Below are 21,685 nucleotides of genomic sequence, written 5' to 3' on the forward strand. Positions count from 1 at the left end.
TTGAGTGAAAAAGCAGTCATAGAATCTGCACAATATAATGACATTTTGATAAACATTTTAATGTTTCACAGAACAATAATATATACTGTTTATAGATATTTGTGTATTTATCCCAAATTTCGAAATAACAGTTGAAAAAGTTATACATAAGATTAATGATGGTTGTCTTTTGAAAGGTAGGGAGTGGTATGTGACTAGACAGAGAACCAGGAGAGGGCTGGGGCTGTGGCTCAGTGCTAGTGCACTTGCCTGGATGTGTGAGGTACTGGGTTCGATTCTCAGGACCACAGATAAATAAATTAAATAAAGGTCTATCAACAACTAAAAAAAAAGAACCAAGGGAACTTGAACTTGACCTGTATCATTCTAATAGGTCAGTGTTAAGGAAAATAAGTGGCTAGCTTAAGTGATTGCCAGGGTTCTTAACCGGCTCAGAAGTACTTCCATTTTACTTTTTAATTAAATCATTTAAAAGACTATCTTTTCCATATACCTTCTAGAGATTTTATTAAGTTAATATGGGCATACTCATCCTTTTTAGATAAATTCCAGAATAGTCAGTTTCTGATAAATGGGGGCATATTGAGATTATGGTTTATAAAATAATCACATGTTCAGTTTCATGTTGTTTTCTTTATAAAACTTGGGATTCAGTGGGATATTTTTCAGTGTTTAATGGTTAAAATTGATGGACTTTATGTTGAACATAGATGGACCTCAAAAAAGTCATTCTCAAATGGCCCCAGTTCCGGTTTTCTTCATATGGGGGGACTAAATGTGTTTTTTGTCACTTATTTATTCAGCAGATTTTGTTGAATATGATTTAACAGTGAATAAAAAAATCCTGCTTTCATGGAGTTTAAATTCTAGCCAGGGAAGATAGCCATTAAATAAATAAATTCATGAAAATATAATATGCTAGTAATTAAAAATAAAGCAGCATAAGAGAAATAGTGATTACAAGAAACAATGTTGATTTCAACGAAGGTGTTGATGGATGGTTAGATTTTGGATATGTTACTTTTTAATAGCAATTCCTAATCCGTAGATTACTCTGTGATCTCAAGGGACATTGTGAGAGTTATTAAAAAGAGGTAGCACACATTAGTTGCCAATGAATGATAAAACTGTACAGTGATCATAAAAGGAGATTTTAAAACCTCTAAAAATCTTTTGTAGGATTGTGGGAAGGGAATTTCATTCCTGTTTACTTAGAGGTTTCCTTTACTTTTCTTGCTTCTTTAAGTCATTGTGAATTATACAACTAAACTTAATCTCATCATACTTTGTTGTTTGCAAAAAAATGAAACTTGAAATCTGGGTACAGATTTTGATGTTAATTGCATTAATAGATCAGATATAAAATACTGATTTTTACTTTATAGCTTAACTGTATTGGTATATACAAAGACAGATCAACCCATTTTTGTTTACATTCATTTGGCTCTAGAGCTTTTATGGAAGATAATCTATTTAATGATATTTTATCTTGCATGATTCATTTGCTTTTGCATGTTAATAGATATTGTAACAAAATCCAAATGACAGTTAATTTATACTCCCTTCATTTGTGTTATGTATTATAGTTTAATTAAACGGATGTATAGTGGCTTTATTTGTATTATTTAGCTTCTAAATATAATTTTCTACCCTCCAAATATTACTGTATTAGTTCATCTTTTATTATGGCTTTTATGTCTAAGTATTCCTGTTATGGAAAAGAGAGAGATGTGTGTGTGTATGCAGGTGTGCATGTGCATCTGTGTATGTGTGTGCTACAGGAAAGGAAAAGAGGAAAAGAATTAGTTTATGTCAAATCTTTAGAGCTATAGCATATTACATCATTATGGCTTTTTAAATTCTAAACAAATCATTGTCCAGAAAAGAAGGCAGACAGTAAAATTTATAATTTATTTTAAACTCTGTGTCCTATTTCTCAGCATAGTAATACATCTGCACTTATATGTCATTAGAAACTTAACTGTGAGCTGGGTATGATGATATGCACCTGTAGTTCCAGCACTCAGGGAAGCTGAGATGGGAGGATCACTTGAGTCCAAGAGTTCTAATTCAGCCTAAGCAACATAGGGAAACCCTGTCTTTAAAAAAGAACAACATTTAGTTTTATATTCAAAACATCCATTGTAGTGTAACAACAGTAGGTTGAGTAGAACAGTAAACAGAAATATTTTGATTGTGCTTTAAAATTTAATTTAGTACAGTGAGTGGGAAATAGATTTTTGTTGTACTTTGTGAAAAGAGTATTTCAGGATAATGAGTTTCACTTACATTCACTTATATATATATATATATATATATATATATTTTTTTTTTTTTTTTTCGTAGAAAAGAGAGCTAATTACCACATCTGAGAGTATTTCAGGTATTTAATGAAATTTTTATTTCTACTAACCTAACTTTCTTTTTCTTTTAGCAAAACTGTATAATCTAAAGTGGACTGCATTTTGGTAAGTGAAATACCTAACTTAAAAGTTATTTTGTAGTAAGTCTTTTACAAACACTATGTAAAATATACCATTCCTAAGTAAATATTGATTCTAAATATAACACAACTTTAGTGAACAAATTTTGATGATTAATTACAACCCTGTGGGTAAATTGGTTATAAGCTGCCTAGATATTTTCCTCTATCTCATCAACACTGAAATCACAATCTGAGGTAGTTGCATGCATTTGAATCTTCTTTGGCCTTCACTGAAATATTGCTTAAACAAACATTTAATTAAAGTGAATATTTTATTCTGATAATGCTGTAAGAATTCATTTAAAGTTTTCAAGATATTTGATGGGTTTTGTTATGATAGCATATTTTTCATGTTTCAGTTACTAGCCTTTAGAAATTAAGCTACAATGATAGATTATAAGAATTTGCTTAAAGAAAACTTTTAGTGTACTTTTTGCATTCATTTTTGTTGCTGTAATATACTTTGTATTACAGCTTTTAATCTCTGGGTTGCAGTTTTTAGACTTCAAGTCACATTAATATTTTAATTTAGATTTTTTTTGTAGTTCCTTAGGTCTTGTCTTAAGTATGTAAATGTGTGAGGGAAGAAGCATGCAACTATTGGGACAACTGGAATAATACTGACTTCTTTGACGAAATCTCTGCAGACAGGCTGCACCATAGGCTCTAGAATATTCAATGACTCTCTCTGCTAGATTACCCAAAGTGTCAGTGTAATTATTGTTCTTCTTTGTTTGTGATTTCAGAACTTTTCTTATCCTAGTTTGGGTTTCCTTTTAAGCCAACTTGACTTGTTTGTGTTTTGTTTTGTCTTTTTAAATCATTTTTTCTCATCATTGAGTAAATAGAGGCAAAAGATTATCGAAATTATAAAATATAACATTTTAAAATATAAAATAAGAAAGGAATTTTAAACTTTTGAAGTGTTTATATTTTCATGTAAGATTTAAAATAAATGTGTTATATGTGTGTGTTTTTATATGTGTGTGTATATGTATATATCATGTATAACTTTACTCCATAATTTTTTAAATTAATTTATTTATTTTAATTAGGTATATATGACAGCAGAATGCATTTTGATTCATTGTACACAATTGCAGCACAACTTTTCATTTCTCTGGTTTTACACGATGTAGTGTCGCACCATATGTGCAGTCATCCTATACCTAGAGTATTGGTGTCCATCTCATTCCACCATCTTTCCTGCCTCCATGTCCCCTCTCCACCCCACCCTCCCCTTTGCCCCATCAAAGTTCCTCCATTTTTCCCATGCCTTCCCCATAACAGATCAGCATCCATTTATCAGAGAGAACATTTGGCCTTTAGTTTTTTGGAATTGTCTTACTTTGTTTAGCATGATGTTCTCCGACTCCATCCATTTACCTGCAAATGCCATAAGTTTATTCTCTTTTAATGCTGAGTAATATTCCATTGTGTATATATACCATAGTTGTTTTTTTTATCTACTCATCTATGGAAGGGCATCTAGATTACTTCCACAGTTTAGCTATTGTGAATTGGGCTGCATTGCAATAATATGCTGATTTTAAGTGTAGACCGAGGAATGGGGATAGCTGGTTCAAATGGTAGTTCCATTCCAAGTTTTCTAAGGAATCTCCATGCTGCTTTCCAGATTGGTTGCACCAATTTGCAGTCCCACCAACAATGTGTGAGTGTGCTTTTTTCCCCACATTCTCATCAATATTTATTATTGTCTGTATTCTTGATAACTGTTATTCTGACTGGCATGAGGTGAATGTTTAGAATAGTTTTGATTTTCATTTCTCTAATTACTAGAGAGGTTGAACATATATTTGTTAATCGAATTCTTATCTTCTTCTGAAAAATGTCTGTTCAACTCCTTACCCCAATTATTGATTGGGTTGTTTATTTTTTTGGTGTTAAGTTTTTTATATATCCTGGAGGTTTATCTGGCATACGTATGGCAAAAATTTGCTCCAGAAATGTAGGCTCTCTATCCACCTCAATGTTTCTTTTGTAGAATAGAAGCTTTTTAGTTTGAGTTCATGCCATTTATTAATTCTTGATTTTATTTCTTGTGCTTTTGGAGCCTTGTTAAGGAAGTCAGGGCCTAATCCGACATGATGAAAATTTGGACCTACTTTTTCCTCTGTTAGGCACAGGATCACTGATCTAATTTCTAGGTCCTGATCCACATTGAATTTCTTGTTACTCCATAATTTTTTAACGCTGTCTTAGGCCTTGAACATCCAGTGATAAATAAGATAGTAATATCTCTATCCTCATGATCCTCGTATTTTATTAGATGAGGTAGACATTAAATAAGTGAGCAAATAAATGTTATAACTTCAAATATTGATAAATGCCTTTACAGAATTTTTAAAAGGCAAAAGGGAGCAAGTGATGGTGGCTAGGATAAACAGAGTTGTGATCTAACATTTGAGAGAGATCTGAATTAGAAACTAGCCTTGTTGATGATCTGCCAACAACACATACTAGACAGAGGAAACAACACGAAAATTCAGAAGTTTGGGTAATTTGAAGAAGATAAGGATTTCAGTGGGCTAAAATATATGGAGGAAAGGAAAGAATGATACCAAAGTTCAACTGGAGAGGGTTTAATAATGGTATATTTGGTCACAACAAATTGTATGGTAAGCCAAGTGGAGTGTCCTAAGCAGAAATATAAAATGATCTAATTTTTTTAAGAAATATAATTGGAAATATGGCCTGTAGGGGAAAGGAAACCAGTTAGGCTATTGTAGACATCAAGAAGGGAATTTTCAGCTCTTACTCAGATGAAGTTAGTGAAAGATGTGAAAAAAATTTGGTGGATTCCAGGCATATTTTGGATATAAAATTTTTTGTTGGTGGATTGAATGTGAAGAAAGAAAAAAGAGGAATAAAGGGTAATTTCTTCAATCTGCTGTTCCTGTTTTTTGGTACTGGGGATTGAACCTGTTTCTGTTTTTTTGGTACTGGGGATTAACCACTGAGCCATGTCCCTATCCCTTTTTATTTTTTATTTTGAGAGAGGGACCCCATAAATTGATAAGGCTGAGGCTGGCCTCCCAAGTCTCTGGGATTACAGGAGTGTCCCACCACATGTGGCTAGTATTTCTAACATGACAGATTTGCTCATTATGAATACTCTCAGTCTATATTTATCTGTGAGTGTAATTTGCTTTCAATTTTCAAAGATAGTTTTACTGGATATGGAATTCCTGCTTAACAGGTTTTTTTTCTTTCATTGCTTTGAACATCTTAACTGTTTCTTCTGGACTTTGTTTTTGATACTAAATTAGCAATTAATCATATTGTTATTTTTCCATACCTGATGAGTTATTTTTCTCCAGTTCCTATCTAGTTTTATTCTATATTCATTCTGCCACTCACTTGTTCACTTTTCTAGCTTTCAACAGTCCATGACTATTACATGTATGGATATTAAAAACTTTGTGTTTATCCAACGTGGGGTTTGTTGAACTCACATTTGTAGATTAGTTAGATTTGGGGGTTTCCAGCCATTTTCTCTTCAAAAAATTTTTTTGTCCTTTGGATTCTCTCCTTCTACATGTTGAAATGATTGATGTTATTCTGATCTCTGGAACTTTGTTCTTTTTTCTCTAATAATCTTTCTCTGTGTTCTGGTTTCTCTGTTAAGATTCTGTTATCTGCCATCGTGCTTTCTTTTGTGTGTTTAAACACAGGCACTTCATTTTGACGGCACTACTATTCAAACCATGTGAATGAAATAAGTTCATGGGAGCAGCTCCAAACAAGAAAAACACAGGCCCTCATAGTTAGTACCTTATGTCCAGGAATTTTTAATGACTTAATCTCTCTATATATTGTTTATCTTTAGTCGGTTTCCAGACTCCAAAATTGTTCTTTTTGACCATTTTGATTCATTTTCTAGTTGTTTTGGGGAAGAAAGGTTTGCCACAATTTTCACTTCACTTTTTCCAGATATTTCAACCTTCCCCTGAGGATTTTTCATACATTTTGTTCTAGAATTTATAGTTATAGTTTTCTTTCAGATCAGTGAACCATTTTGAATTTAAGTTGGTTTTTTACCATGTTATGAATATGCAGTTGTTTTAGTACCACTTATTTTTCAATAAGATAGATATATAAGTTCCTTATATATCTACTAAATGAACTGACTGACCTCATCAGACTAAACTAATAAATTTCAGAAGTCAGTCTTTTTTAGACAGGGAAACCAGAAAATAGAAATATAATTCAATGCAGACTTTTCAAGGAATGAAAAAAAAGACCTAAACCCTACATTTTCAAAAATAAAATTAAAAAGACAGATCTTCCAAGGAAGATTAACTACCTAGAATGTATGCATAGATACCTCTGGTTTGCAGTAGCAAACATTACTATAATTATTAGATTAACAGGTGGCTCCCTGATATCACAGCAGCTTCCCCTGGTACAATGTCAAGTAAATCTCTCAGCCATATAATCTCCTTTAATGGAAATAAAACTCAGTCACTTTGCTTTTCCATGTGTCAGAAAGGAAGCTGTACATGAGACAGAGAAGAGAAAAAATTGGCCAGAACACATACTGAGGGGCACTATCATTTTGACATTGCAGAGATGATGAGGGAACCCTGGGATAGAAAGACCTTCATTATTTAATAAACAAAATACCAAGTATGCTCAAAATGAGAGATAAGAAAGCTATCTCCCTAATGAAGGTTAGGGAGATTAAAGTATTTACCTAGATTACCCTACTAGCCTTGTGAAAAGAAGAATAAATGGGTGGAAAAGTCCCCTTTTATTTTACAATTCTAGACACGTAACTACATTTGTAAATTTAATTAATCAAAATTCAGTCTCCAGTCACACTTGCCACATTTAAAGTGCTCAACAGCACTAGTATTAATATAATAGAACATGGACATAAAACATTTCCATCTCTGCAGGAAGATTTATTAGCACTGCTACACACTCTCACACATCAAGAATTCTTCATTACAAAACATGTAGCAAAGTATCAACAGCATCAATATACTTCCTGCCATTAATACAGGTATAATTTTAAGATAACACTATAACAGCATGTATCCTAAGTCTTAATGCTAATCTAAATACTCCATTTGGGAAATAAAGATTTGTGATAAATCTGCATTATCATCTTGTTTTGAAAATTAAAATACAACTGAACACTTGTCTTAGATGTACATTATCTGCAGTTAGAATACATGTTAATACTATCATTTAAAATTAGTATTATAAGTTGTTTACTGGCTCAATGTCAAAGAACAGTAAAAATTTTTTTCTGGACATAATCATCCACTACTTTTACATGTAATAACAAAAAACTAGTCATGGAAAGGAAGAAAAATATTCCATTGACATTGTCAACAAAAAGAAAAGAAAGATGGAAATAAAAATTGCCAGACATACCACATCACTTGGTAACTGAAATACCAAAATTATACATACTGAAGAAATTAATTTATTTCTTACACAGTCCAAATCAAAAGGTATTTTAAGAGGCAATCTAATTCACGCAAATAAAATTTAAGAAAGCTGACATTAGATGATAAATGCATCCTTTATCTTGACAAAATATGCTACATTATTGTTATTTAGAAACTAAATAATCAGAAAGTTCAAGCGAACAGAATCCAATGTTGGTATAAACATTGCTACTAAAACCATGGAAATCTTAAGTATTATTCCCTATGAATCTGCTCCTCCCAACTACTGGGTCCTCAGGCAAGTGACTTAATTTCTGATACCAGTTTTCTTATCCAAAAAAAAAAAATGAAGAAATTCAGTAAAAGTTCTACATAGTACAAACACTGATACAATTTTTAAAATGTTGAAGTGCAGGAATAGAAAAGACAGTACAATTAATAAATAAATTATATACCAGACTTGAACAAAATGATTACTATAATCCTGTGATAAGACACCATAACTATGGCAGCCAAAAAAAATAAGCAAGATCTTAAACCACACTTTTGAAACATACATGAAAGCAATCATTGTCTGTGTTGTAAGAATATTATTAAATTCTCATTCTCTAAATATTTGTATGAGCTACAAGGTTACTCTGTGAAGTAAAATATTCAAATAAGTAGTACACAACATTAAAAATCCATCCTATCGAAAAGTAAATTATAGACATGCCAGTCAAAAATGAGTGTCTAAAACTTCCAGCATAAAAATAGACAGAGCTATTATGTACAAAAAGGCCCTATGAGAAAATGACATTCATGCTTTATAATTTGGCCTTGACTTCCCTAGCTCTTCTGAAGGATTACCAATTGGGCAGGGGCGGGGGGTGGGAATCAGTAATTTGGGTATCTTCTAAAGCAAAATTATCTAAAGAACATGAATTTGGATTTTTACTCATGAAAGCAGAATAAGGGCAGCACAGGGTAGTGTGTAAAGGAATCAAACATTCGAAATGGAAACTAATTCTTTTTGGTATTCATTTGGGAAAAATTGAGAAAAGTGGGGAAGATAGAACAAAATTATTTGACCACTTTTTCTCCTATTACCCAAGAATAGAGGACAAGCACATGGCAGCCAATTACCTGATGCTACTGGGTGAGCCTTCACTTTTCAGATATGGTTGGAAAATAGGATCCCATCCCTGGAGTATTGAGAGCCATGATTGGATTTTTTTTCCTATAGCTGGTAAGACATATTGGAAAAAAGAATGGATTAGGTCTGTATACTTTGTGCAAAGTCTGACCACATTTAATATTTAATTTCTAACTAATCAACTTCTCCAGGGAAGAGTAATTTTACAAGTTTCCATGGATTGCAGCTATTTCTGTAGCTATCACCAACAGCATTAATTTTGCCCTCATTTATTATCCTATTGTTTCTGACACTAATTGTAAGCTGGTCCATTAAATATTATCACCTAAAAATTAAAATCAACAATTCTCTGAAATGTCTTTATATATTTCATTTAATGAATATAATGTTTCCACCCTGTTCTTCTCAAAATTACAGTCATAGAAACAAAGTTTATAAAAATATCTTCAAAAAGCTGAAATAAAATTATAGTCCATTTCAATAAGAAAAAAAGATCCAACTATAAATGTAACTCAAAGTCAACCTTTTATGTTAAGTGAGGAGTCTATATTTCATGAACTGCAAAATTCCATAGTCCAAATTTCTTAAAAAGGTGAAAGGTGAAAAAAGTGCTTGTTTATAACTAAAAATATTAATTGTATGGATAATAAATGAATGAACAATAAACATTCCCTCTCTCCTACAATGTTAAATGACATTGAGAATAAAACTGTCATGTGACACACTTGTTCTTTTCCTTTTAAGTCCACATGCTCTTCATTGTCACCTTCCCAACCAGAGCCATCTTTCAATCTCCCTCATATCTTCCTTAATCACTGCAGTGCAAATCATCTCCCCTTCCACTCGATCCTATGGCTTCTTCCATCCTTCTGACATTATGCATTAACTCTGGGGTTAATTTTCTCTCAGCCTATTATGTAGGCTCACCCTCCAGCTACATTCTCTTTTAATTTACATTTGTCTTTATCCAGTACAGTAATCAGGAGAACTCACTTATTAAAATCTACTGGGGAATGGAGGAATATAAATTATAGAATGTTTAATGAATGGAGGAATCTAAAATATAGGGGGGGGATGACAGTGCCTTGAGTAAGAAAAGTAAAAAAATTCTAAAGAAGGGGGAAATAGTCCATGTGAAACCCATCTGGATTTACTAACTGGGTTTATGTAAGTGAGGCACCTACTCTCCCACAGAGGTTAAGAGTCAGGAGCCCTATCTTTAGGAGTGTTGGCTAGAACAAACTAAATTCTTTAGGCAGCCTTGAGTATACCCTTTAAGGAGCGCTAAGGTCAACCTAGGGATATAGCCTCACATTAGAAATTATCTTAGTGTTTCTTGGGGCTGGGTTTGTGGCTCAGTGGCAGAGCACTTGCCTCGCACATGTGAGACAGTGGGTTCAATCCTCAGTCCACATAAAAATAAATAAAATGAAATAAAGATATTGTATCCATGTCTAACTAAAAAATATTAAAAAAAAAGAAAAGAAAAGAAATTATCTTAGTGTTTCTTAAAGTCTTTATAGATAGACCAGGATTGGGGCATAGTCCAAAGAGGGACTAGGCTTAGAGGAGCTGGTTGGAGTTTGATCTAGGAGAGAGTCTTTGAATTTATGAGAAAGGTTATAAATTTTCTTTAGCAGCCATTATTGCATGTAATAAACTCTTCTTCTTGTGTGTTTAGAATAGAGTTTAGTTTGTTCCATATTATTGTTTAAAGAATGGGGCAAGATAAAAAGTAATTTCTGTACAAAGGTTGTAATGCAATTTTTTTTAATTTACTGGCCATACCAAAAATTGAGCACTCAGTTCTCAAGCTGAGTTCCCCTTCTCTTAACCTTCTTTGGTAATATCATCCTCTCCTACTCCCAGATATACATTCTTTGAAGCTACATGATTCTCTGCACTTTTCTTTCCCTTGTGTAATTTTCCTCCCTAGCTTCTCTAGAATTAAGTCTTTTCTATTTTCACATCCTTCATCCCAATTTTAGCCCTGGTATTTATCACCTTATAGGTGATAAACACTATTTCCTTATTATCCTTATGTAGTAAGTAATATTTCCTTTGTCCCTATTCATGTAGATTTCACCAATCTCAGTTCCCATCCTTCTTCTTGTGTTACCTCTTCTTGTCTCCCAAGATTCTTCTGGAAGGCCCTAATGTTAATCTTATGACATTTTTGCAGTTTCTTCATCTATCATAACCTCTGTCCTTTAAGACTCTTTGAAACCTTCCCTGGCACCTGATTCATAATGCTTTAAACCTTCTATATCAGCTGCCTGTTCAGCCTATGTCATTTGGCTTTTCATCTCTTGCTTTTTAATTGTTCTGAGTTTTTTCAGGTATATTTTATGCTGTATCTTATTTAGATTAAGCCATCTTTTGATGTCACATGTTTATCTTCTGTTTCTTTTAGCTTTGCTATCATTTCTGATATAATTTTCTTTTTTCCTCTATTTTAACCTTGCTATCATTTCTGGTATAAATTTTCCTTTTAAAAAAGCTTGTTGATATTAATTGATTAGGTGAGTTTTACAATCACTATTTACTTTTTTTGTTACACATGGTTAGAAAAAACTTGAGCAAATATTTGACTAAAGCAATTGGAATATGACATTTTGACTGTCACTCTCATGACTAGATTCATTACTTTTATGCAGCTGACATTTTGTTCTCTGGCTACAAGAGATGAAGGTGAGATACTGTATGGAGCAATATGGAGTCCATATTGGTTCACTTAGAAAAGAATATCAACATCTGTTTTTATTGTGGTATTATGTTGTGCTTCTACTAGTTGTTACTGTTTAAACCTTAAGGTTATGGAATATAATGTAGACAAAAAAAAAACATATGAAATAAATGAGTGCTGTAATGCATAAGTTTAAAGTTGCATCCCTCTAACTACTATCCAGATTAAGGATCACAGCATTGCTGTCACCTTAATGTAAAAGTTTTCTATGTGTGCTTTCCTGATCATACTTCATCCCATTCTGTATCATGAAAATCATTGTGAGGTCTTTTATGGTTTTCATTCTCTTGCTTTTCTTAAATGGTAAACAAAATTAGTTTTGCTTATGTATGAATTTCTTGCCTATATATAAATTTTTTATTGTGTTTATTTTTTGGGCCTTGCATATTTTATTCAACATTGGTTTTTAAGACAATTGTATTGTTGAATGTAACTCTAGTTTATTTTTACTGCTATAAAACATATATGTTATCACACTAATTATTCCTTCTGTTATTGATGGCCTTTAGTGTATTATAGTTTAATACTGCTTTGAAATTAACTCCTCATAAGCATGCATTGCTAGGAGTAGAATTGTCATAGAGTATATGCATCTTTGTCATTGTATGAAATACCTTAGGAAGCTAACTTTACAAAGAGAAAAGGTTTATTTATTTCATAGTTTTGGAGATTCAGTGTCCAAGATTGGGTGGCTCTACAGTAGGTAGGAGCAAGTGGTCACATCTTGAATATGAGTGCCAAGGAAAAGGAGGGTGGAGCCAGGCTGTTTCTGTTCTAACAATCCTCTTGTCAGAACACAGGAGGTTACATGAGAATTAGCCTGAGGACCTGAGGACTCCCACAAAGCTCCATCCCCCACTGTTTTCATCTCCCATAGCACCACACTGAGGCCCAAGCCAGTAATCATAGTGTGTCTTTGGGCAACAAAAACCATGGCAATATATAAAATGCATAAAAGGCAGACATTTATGAAGCACTTCCTTGAACACCCGAACAACTATCACAACATGCTATCAGGCCCAGCTTGTGTTCTCAAAAAATTGCCCCTGGGCTTAACTGTGTGATGCTGGGTTACTGTTTCACTGGTAAGGAGTCTTCCACCAGGCAAATGCTTACTGCTGCATTCTAGTTTCCAAGAAAGGAGAGAGGACACCTGTGTTCTAAAACATCTAAGACTGATGTGCTAGGCAATAACAAAACCTAACAGCCTTTTTAAATTATGCAAGTGCCAGTTGAAACAGCCAATTCCCACTACCTCTTTGATCCAAATTACTCCTTCATGGTAGAAGGTTCTTTTTCTATCTGGCAGAAAAATTCTCAACCCTAAATTTCCATGTCTTAATACAAAAAAAAAAAAAAAGAATCACTTCCTAAAATCTATCTCTCTTTCCAAAATTCAACAGAACTCATCACTAATATTTTTCTTCATCGTGGTAAATCTAACATGGGTAAATTTAGAGTCTAAAAAAACAAAAATTCATTTTGTACCACTAGTTGTATTTTATTACATAACAGCAAGAGGCAAGTTATCTGCAAATAATAACTGCTACAGAACTATATTCTCTAATTAAACATTTATTTTTTCACTTGGAGAATCATTCCATAAAAAACATTTTATTTTATATTACAAAAAAAATATGTGTGTGTATATATATTTACATGGAACAAAGGCAGTGACATTATTTTTCTAGTTATAACTTACAGTAAAAGGAAATACAAAAATACTTTCTATAGTCATAAATACTTTCTATAGTCATACTTTCTTAAGCTATCAAATAAATACATTTAGTAACAATCTACTGCTACTACAGTGTGGCCACAACTGTTAAATAACTAAAATTTAATATCAGACTCCTGGATTTACAATACTGTATTTTTTCACTGATTTCTTCATCCGCTTAATTTTCTTCTTTAACACTTGATGATCTTGTTTTAAAATTGGCCGTCAGAGGCCTCCTTCCATTCAATTCAATTGTACCTGGACTTATTAGTCAATATTCTCGCTTTACATATCTACTATCTGCCATAGTCGGGCTTAATGCTTGATAGACAAAAAAAAAAAAGTTAAAACAGAAATTCCATAGTAGACCTAAATCAAGATAAACATTTGACCAAATGTGTGTTCTTCAAATTATCTAATCTTCTTATCTGCTTAAATTTTTATTGACTCTCTTCTCAGTAGATTAAAATCTAAGACTAAACTTTGATTAAATAATCATAAATAATTATACTATACCATACTATCCCAACACTAATAATACTTACATATTACTCTGTTTACCAAATCCTATATAAGCACTCTCCAAAACTCATACGTTAATGTAGCTTAATTCAAAAAGCAAAGCACTGAAAATGCTTAGATGGGTATTCTATACCCCATAAACACACAGGTTTGGTCCTGGCCTTTTTATTAGCTTTTAGCTAACTTATTCATGCAAGCATCCCTGCTCCAGTGAGAATGCCCTCTATATCTATTAATTGATCAAAAGGTACAGGCATCAAGTTCACTAATAATAGTAGCGCATAAGGCCTTGCTCCAGCACACCCCCACGGGATACAGCAATAATTAAAATTAAGCCTATAAACGAAAGTTTGACTAAGTTAAGCTAAATTTAGGGTTGGTAAATTTCGTGCCAGCCACCGCAGTCATACGATTAACCCCAGTTGTTAAAACATGGCGTAAAGCATGATTAAGAGACTAGTTAAATAAGATTAAAATATTATTAAACTGTAAAAAGTCTTGATAATGATGAAAATCATATGCAAAAATAACCTTAAATTATCTGAATTCACGATAGCTAAGGCCCAAACAGGGATTAGATACCCCACTATGCTTAGCCCTAAAAATAAACATTTAACAAACAAGAATGTTCGCCAGAGTACGACTAGCAACAGCCTAAAACTCAAAGGATTTGGCGGTGCTTTACATCCCTCTAGAGGAGCCTGTTCTATAATCGATAAACCCCGATACACCTCACCACCTTTAGCAAATGTCAGCCTATACACCGCCATCTGCAGCAAACCCTAAAAAGGTCTAACAGTAAGCAAGAAAATTTTACATTAATACGTTAGGTCAAGGTGTAGTCTATAAGGTGGAAAGCAATGGGCTACATTTTCTATTCTCTTAGAAAAATTCTCACGATAGCTTTTATGAAACTCAGAGCATAAGGCGGATTTAGTAGTAAGTTAAGAATAGAGAGCTTAACTGAATGGGGCAATAAAGCACGCACACACCGCCCATCACCCTCTTCAAATATATTTTCACACAACATCATAAATAATTTATTTTACCAAATATATAAGAAGAGACAAGTCGTAACAAGGCAAACATACTGGAAAGTGTGTTTGGAAGAACCAAAATGTAGCTTATTAATTAAAGCACCCGGCTTACACCCGAGAGATTTCATCCACCATGAACATTTTGAACTAATGCTAGCCCAACCTTTTCCCACCTCCAAATACAATCTACCCAATAAATAAAACATTTACCTAAATAAAGTATAGGAGATAAAAATTTATATCAGGAGCTATAGAGAAAGTACCGTAAGGGAAAGATGAAAGAATAAATTTATAGTACCAAAAAGCAAAGATTAACTCTTTTACCTTTTGCATAATGATTTAACCAGAATATGCTTGACAAAAAGAATTTAAGCCAAACACCCCGAAACCAGACGAGCTACTTATGAGCAGCTCATAAGGGCCTATCCATCTATGTTGCAAAATAGTGGAATGACTTATAAGTAGAGGTGAAAAGCCTACTGAGCCTGGTTATAGCTGGTTGTCTACATTAGAATCTTAGTTCTACTTTAAATTAACCTAAAGCACAAACAAGCCAAATGTAAATTTAAATGTTATTCTAAAGAGGGACAGCTCTTTAGAGTTGAGGAATAAACCTTAATTAGAGAGTAAATCTACCAACCTCCATAGTTGGCCTAAAAGCAGCCATCAATTAAAAAAGTGTTAAAGCTTAACCTAAACATCAAAACTTAATAACTGACTCTTTTAATAACCTCCTAAATCAACACTGGACTAATCTATTTTCCTAATAGAAGAAATTATGTTAAAATAAGTAACAAGAAATTATTCTCCCTGCATAAGCTTGTATCAGATCAAATGACTCACTGATAGTTAACAACTCCATAACACTAAATAAACCATAAAACCATTATTAATAACACTGTTAACCCAACACTGGTATGCATAAAGGGAAAGATTAAAAAAAGTAAAAGGAACTGGGCAAACACTAACCTCGCCTGTTTACTAAAAACATCACGTCTAGCATAAATAGTATTAGAGGCACTGCCTGCCCAGTGACATACGTTTAACTGCCGTGGTATCCTGACCGTGCAAAGGTAGCATAATCACTTGTTCTTTAAATAAGGACTAGTATGAATGGCTTAACGAGGGTTTAACTGTCTCTTACTTTTAATCAGTGAAATTGACCTTCCCGTGAAGAGGCAGGAATTTTTTAATAATACGAGAAGACCCTATGGAGCTTAAATTTAACAGTCTCACAATCTTAACAATATCTAAGGAATCAAAATCATTGTTTATAGACTAAAAATTTTGGTTGGGGTGACCTCGGAGTACAAATTAACCTCCGAATGATAATAATCTAGACATAACATGTCCAAATTATAACTCATTAATTGACCCAAATTATTAGTCAGCGGAATAAGTTACCCTAGGGATAACAGCGCAGTCCTACTCAAGAGTCCATATCGACAGTTAGGGTTTATGACCTCCATATTGGATCAGGACATCCAAATGGTGTAACTGCTATTAATGGTTCGTTTGTTCAACGATTAAAGTCCTACGTGATCTGAGTTCAGACCGGAGAAATCCAGGTCGGTTTCTATCTATTATTATATTTCTCCCAGTACGAAAGGACAAGAGAAATGAGGCCAATTATATATTTATGCCTTAAACCAATGAATGAAATAATCTTAATTCAATAAAACATTTAAAACAACCCGCCCTAGAACAGGGCTTGTTAAGATGGCAGAGCCTGGTAATTGCGTAAGACTTAAAACTTTATTCCAGAGGTTCAACTCCTCTTCTTAACATTAATGTTTATAATTAATTTTCTGCTTTTAATTGTTCCAATCTTAGTAGCCATAGTCTTTCTCACCCTAATCGAACGAAAAATACTAGGGTATATGCAACTCCGCAAAGGCCCTAATGTTGTTGGACCTTACGGTTTACTCCAATCATTCGCTGATGCAATAAAGCTGTTCATTAAAGAACCCATAAAACCCTTAACATCATCAATTATATTATTTATTATTGCCCCTACCCTCTCTCTAACACTAGCATTCACCATATGAATCCCCCTGCCTATACCCCAACCCGTTATTAACATAAATATAGGAGTTCTATTTATTTTAGCCACCTCAAGCTTAGCTGTATATGCAATTTGATGGTCTGGTTGGGCCTCCATTTCTAAATATGCCCTAATCGGAGTCTTGCGAGCCATAGCACAAACTATCTCATACGAAGTAACACTAGCAATTATTCTTCTCTCAGTTCTTCTATTAAATGGATCCTTCACCCTATCTACACTAATCACCACTCAACAATTTATATGACTTCTACTTCCAACATGACCCCTAGCAATAATATGATTTATTTCAACATTAGCAGAAACTAATCGAGCTCCATTTGATTTAACAGAAGGAGAATCAGAACTTGTATCAGGATTCAATGTTGAATACGCAGCCGGCCCCTTCGCTCTATTTTTCATGGCCAAATACACTAACATTATTATAATAAATGCATTAACAGTAACCCTTTTCATGGGAGCACTACTAAACCCCATTTCTCCTGAAACTTTTACATTAAACTTTACCCTAAAAACACTCATCCTAACCTCTACTTTTCTATGAATCCGAGCATCCTATCCTCGATTCTGCTATGATCAACTCATACATCTTTTATGAAAAAAATTTCCTACCCCTAACCCTAGCCCTGTGCATATGACACATCTCTCTTCCAATTATTACTGCATGCATACCACCCCAGATCTAAGAAATATGTCTGATAAAAGAGTTACTTTGTTAGAGTAAATTATAGAGGTTTAAACCCTCTTATTTCTAGAACTATAGGAATTGAACCTAGTCCTAAGAATTCAAAATTCTTCGTGCTACCTTTTACACCATGTCCTAAACAGTGAGGTCAGCTAAATAAGCTATTGGGCCCATACCCCGAAAATGTTGGTTTACATCCTTCCCGTACTAATTAATCCCCTAACTTCCTCAGCAATCTATTTCACTCTCTTTTCCGGAACTATAATTACACTTTTTAGTTCACATTGACTTCTAACTTGAGTAGGCTTAGAAATAAGCATGCTAGCCATTATCCCCATTCTAATTAATAAAGGAAATTCTCGATCCACAGAAGCTGCATGGAAATACTTCCTTATCCAAGCCACCGCGTCAATGATCTTAATAATAGGCACAATTATTAATTTCATAAACTTAGGTCAATGAACCCTATCCAACTCACATAACCAAATTTCATCATTTATACTTACAATTGCAGTTTCAATAAAAATAGGACTTGCCCCATTCCACCTATGAGTACCAGAAGTAACCCAGGGAATCCCACTTAAATCAGGTCTAATCATGCTAACATGACAAAAAAATTGCCCCAATCTCTATTGTTTACCAAATCACATATTCCATAAACTCTACCCTCATACTATTTATAGGAACCCTATCAATCATATTAGGAGGCTGGGGAGGACTCAACCAAACCCAACTATGAAAAATTCTGGCATATTCATCAATCGCTCATATAGGATGAATAATAGCAATCATCACATATAACCCAACCTTAACAGCATTTAATCTAGTTATCTACATCATACTTACCATTAGCATATTTATACTTCTCTACTACCATAAAAAATCTGCCACTCTTTCCCTATCAAATCTATGAAATAAGTTTCCCCTTCTAACTCCCACAATTTTAATTGTACTAATATCACTAGGAGGATTACCCCGTCTGACAGGATTTGCGCCAAAATTAATTATTCTCAAAGAACTTATTTCAAATAACAACATTAATTTCTCCACATTAATAGCAATACTAGCACTCCTAAATCTATACTTCTACACACGACTTATCTATTCAACATCTCTAACTCTATTTCCATCATTTAATAACACCAAAATAAAATGACAATTCGAAAACAAAATCTATACCTCTCCTACCAAACTTTATTATTTCCACTTTTTCCCTTCCATTAACACCCCTCCTCTCACTCCTGAACTAGGAATTTAGGTTAATTTAGACCAAGGACGTTCAAAGTCCTAAGCAAGTACCTAATACTTAGTTCCTGCATTAAGGACTGCAAGACTCTATCTTACATCAATTGAATGCAAACCAATCACTTTAATTAAGCTAAGCCCTTCTATTCCTAGACTGATGGGATTTAAACCCATAAGACCTTAGTTAACAGCTAAACGCCTTACTCAACTGGCTTCAATCTCCGGCAGAGTTGAAGCTGCTCCTTTGAATTTGCAATTCAATGTGACTTATTCACCTCAGGACTTGGTAAAAAGAGGATTCAACCTCTGTCTTTAGATTTACAGTCTAATGCTTACTCAGCCATTTTACCACCTACCTATGTTCATCAACCGTTGATTCTTCTCAACTAATCATAAAGATATTGGTACACTTTACCTTCTATTTGGCGCTTGAGCTGGTATAGTAAGGACTGCACTTAGTCTACTAATCCGAGCTGAACTAGGTCAACCTGCAGCTCTATTAGGTGATGATCAAATCTACAATGTTATCGTTACTGCTCATGCATTTGTTATAATTTTCTTTATAGTGATACCAATTATAATTGGCGGATTTGGAAACTTATTAGTACCCCTAATAATTGGAGCCCCTGATATAGCATTTCCACATATAAACAATATAAGCTTCTGACTTCTTCCCCCTTCATTCCTCCTCTTACTCGCTTCCTCTATAGTTGAAGCAGGTGCAGGAACAGGTTGAACCGTATACCCTCCACTAGCTGGAAATCTTGCCCATGCAGGAGCCTCAGTAGACCTGACCATCTTCTCCCTTCACTTAGCAGGAGTATCATCAATTCTAGGTGCAATTAATTTTATTACAACAATCATTAATATAAAACCAACTGCTATATCTCAATTTCAAACCCCCTTATTCGTATGTTCTGTACTAATTACAGCAGTACTACTACTTTTGTCCCTTCCAGTTCTTGCAGCAGGAATTACTATACTTCTTACAGATCGCAATCTTAATACCACATTTTTTGACCCTGCTGGAGGTGGGGATCCTGTCCTTTATCAACATTTATTCTGATTCTTTGGACATCCCGAAGTTTACATTCTTATCCTCCCAGGATTTGGCATAATTTCCCATATCGTAACATATTACTCAGGTAAAAAGGAACCATTCGGTTATACAGGAATAGTGTGGGCTATAATATCCATTGGCTTCCTTGGATTTATCGTATGAACCCATCATATATTCACCGTTGGAATAGACGTGGACACCCAAGCTTACTTTACATCTGCAACCATAATTATTGCTATACCTACAGGAGTAGAAGTCTTTAGCTGATTAGCAACCCTGCATGGAGGAAATATTAAATGATCACCAGCAATACTATGAGCACTTGGCTTCATTTTCCTGTTCACTGTAGGAGGCCTAACAGGAATTGTCTTAGCTAATTCTTCATTAGACATTGTTTTACACGACACATATTATGTTGTAGCCCACTTCCACTATGTTTTATCAATAGGAGCTGTATTTGCCATTATAGGAGGATTTGTTCACTGATTCCCCCTTTTTTCCAGTTATACACTAAATGATATATGAGCTAAAATTCATTTCACTGTAATATTTGTTGGAGTAAATTTAACTTTTTTTCCTCAACATTTCTTAGGATTGTCAGGCATATCACGTCGATACTCTGACTACCCAGATGCTTACACAGCATGAAATACTGTATCCTCATTAGGCTCATTTATTTCTCTTACAGCTGTCATAATTATAATTTTTATAATCTGAGAAGCATTTGCATCAAAACGAGAAGTTCTCACCGTAGAACTAACACCATGTAGATGACTACATGGGTGCCCTCCACCCTACCACACATTTGAAGAGCCTACTTATATTAAAACTTAAACCAAGAAAGGAAAGAATCGAACTTCCTAAAACTAGTTTCAAGCTAGCCTCATAACCATTATGACTTTCTTCATGAGGTATTAGTAAAATAATTACATAACTTTGTAAAAGTTAATTCATAGGTTAAATTCCTATATATCTCTATGGCATACCCACTCGAATTAGGATTTCAAGACGCCACATCTCCTATTATAGAAGAACTCTTACACTTTCATGACCATACTCTTATAATTGTTTTCTTAATTAGCTCTCTAGTCCTTTATATTATTTCATTAATATTAACTACAAAATTAACTCATACAAGTACTATAGATGCTCAAGAAGTAGAAACTATTTGAACTATTCTCCCCACTATTATTCTTATTCTAATTGCTCTTCCTTCTCTACGGATTTTATATATAATAGACGAAATTAATGATCCATCCCTAACAGTAAAAACAATAGGCCACCAATGATATTGAAGCTACGAATATACAGACTATGAAGATCTAAATTTTGATTCTTACATAATTCCAACCTCGGACTTAACTCCAGGAGACCTACGACATCTAGAAGTTGATAATCGAGTCGTACTTCCAATAGAATTACCTGTACGAATACTAATCTCATCTGAAGATGTACTTCACTCCTGAGCAGTCCCATCTCTTGGATTAAAAACAGATGCAATTCCAGGTTGACTTAATCAAGCTACACTAACATCAACATGACCAGGACTCTATTATGGGCAATGC

The 21,685-nt window shown here is 33.8% G+C and overlaps 1 non-coding gene and 1 pseudogene across 1 annotated transcript; both read left to right on the forward strand.

Moving 5' to 3' along the window:
* Positions 1 to 14,174: 14,174 nt before the first annotated feature.
* LOC143389954 (18S ribosomal RNA) lies at positions 14,175 to 15,145 on the forward strand. Its single transcript, XR_013090189.1, has one exon. It is a non-coding gene; the product is annotated as an 18S ribosomal RNA (ribosomal RNA).
* Positions 15,146 to 17,998: 2,853 nt separating this feature from the next.
* Positions 17,999 to 19,065, forward strand: LOC143389917 (NADH-ubiquinone oxidoreductase chain 2 pseudogene; annotated as a pseudogene).
* Positions 19,066 to 21,685: the final 2,620 nt, after the last annotated feature.

Source organism: Callospermophilus lateralis, unplaced genomic scaffold (assembly GCF_048772815.1).
Source record: "Callospermophilus lateralis isolate mCalLat2 unplaced genomic scaffold, mCalLat2.hap1 Scaffold_74, whole genome shotgun sequence".
Taxonomy (NCBI): domain Eukaryota; kingdom Metazoa; phylum Chordata; class Mammalia; order Rodentia; family Sciuridae; genus Callospermophilus; species Callospermophilus lateralis.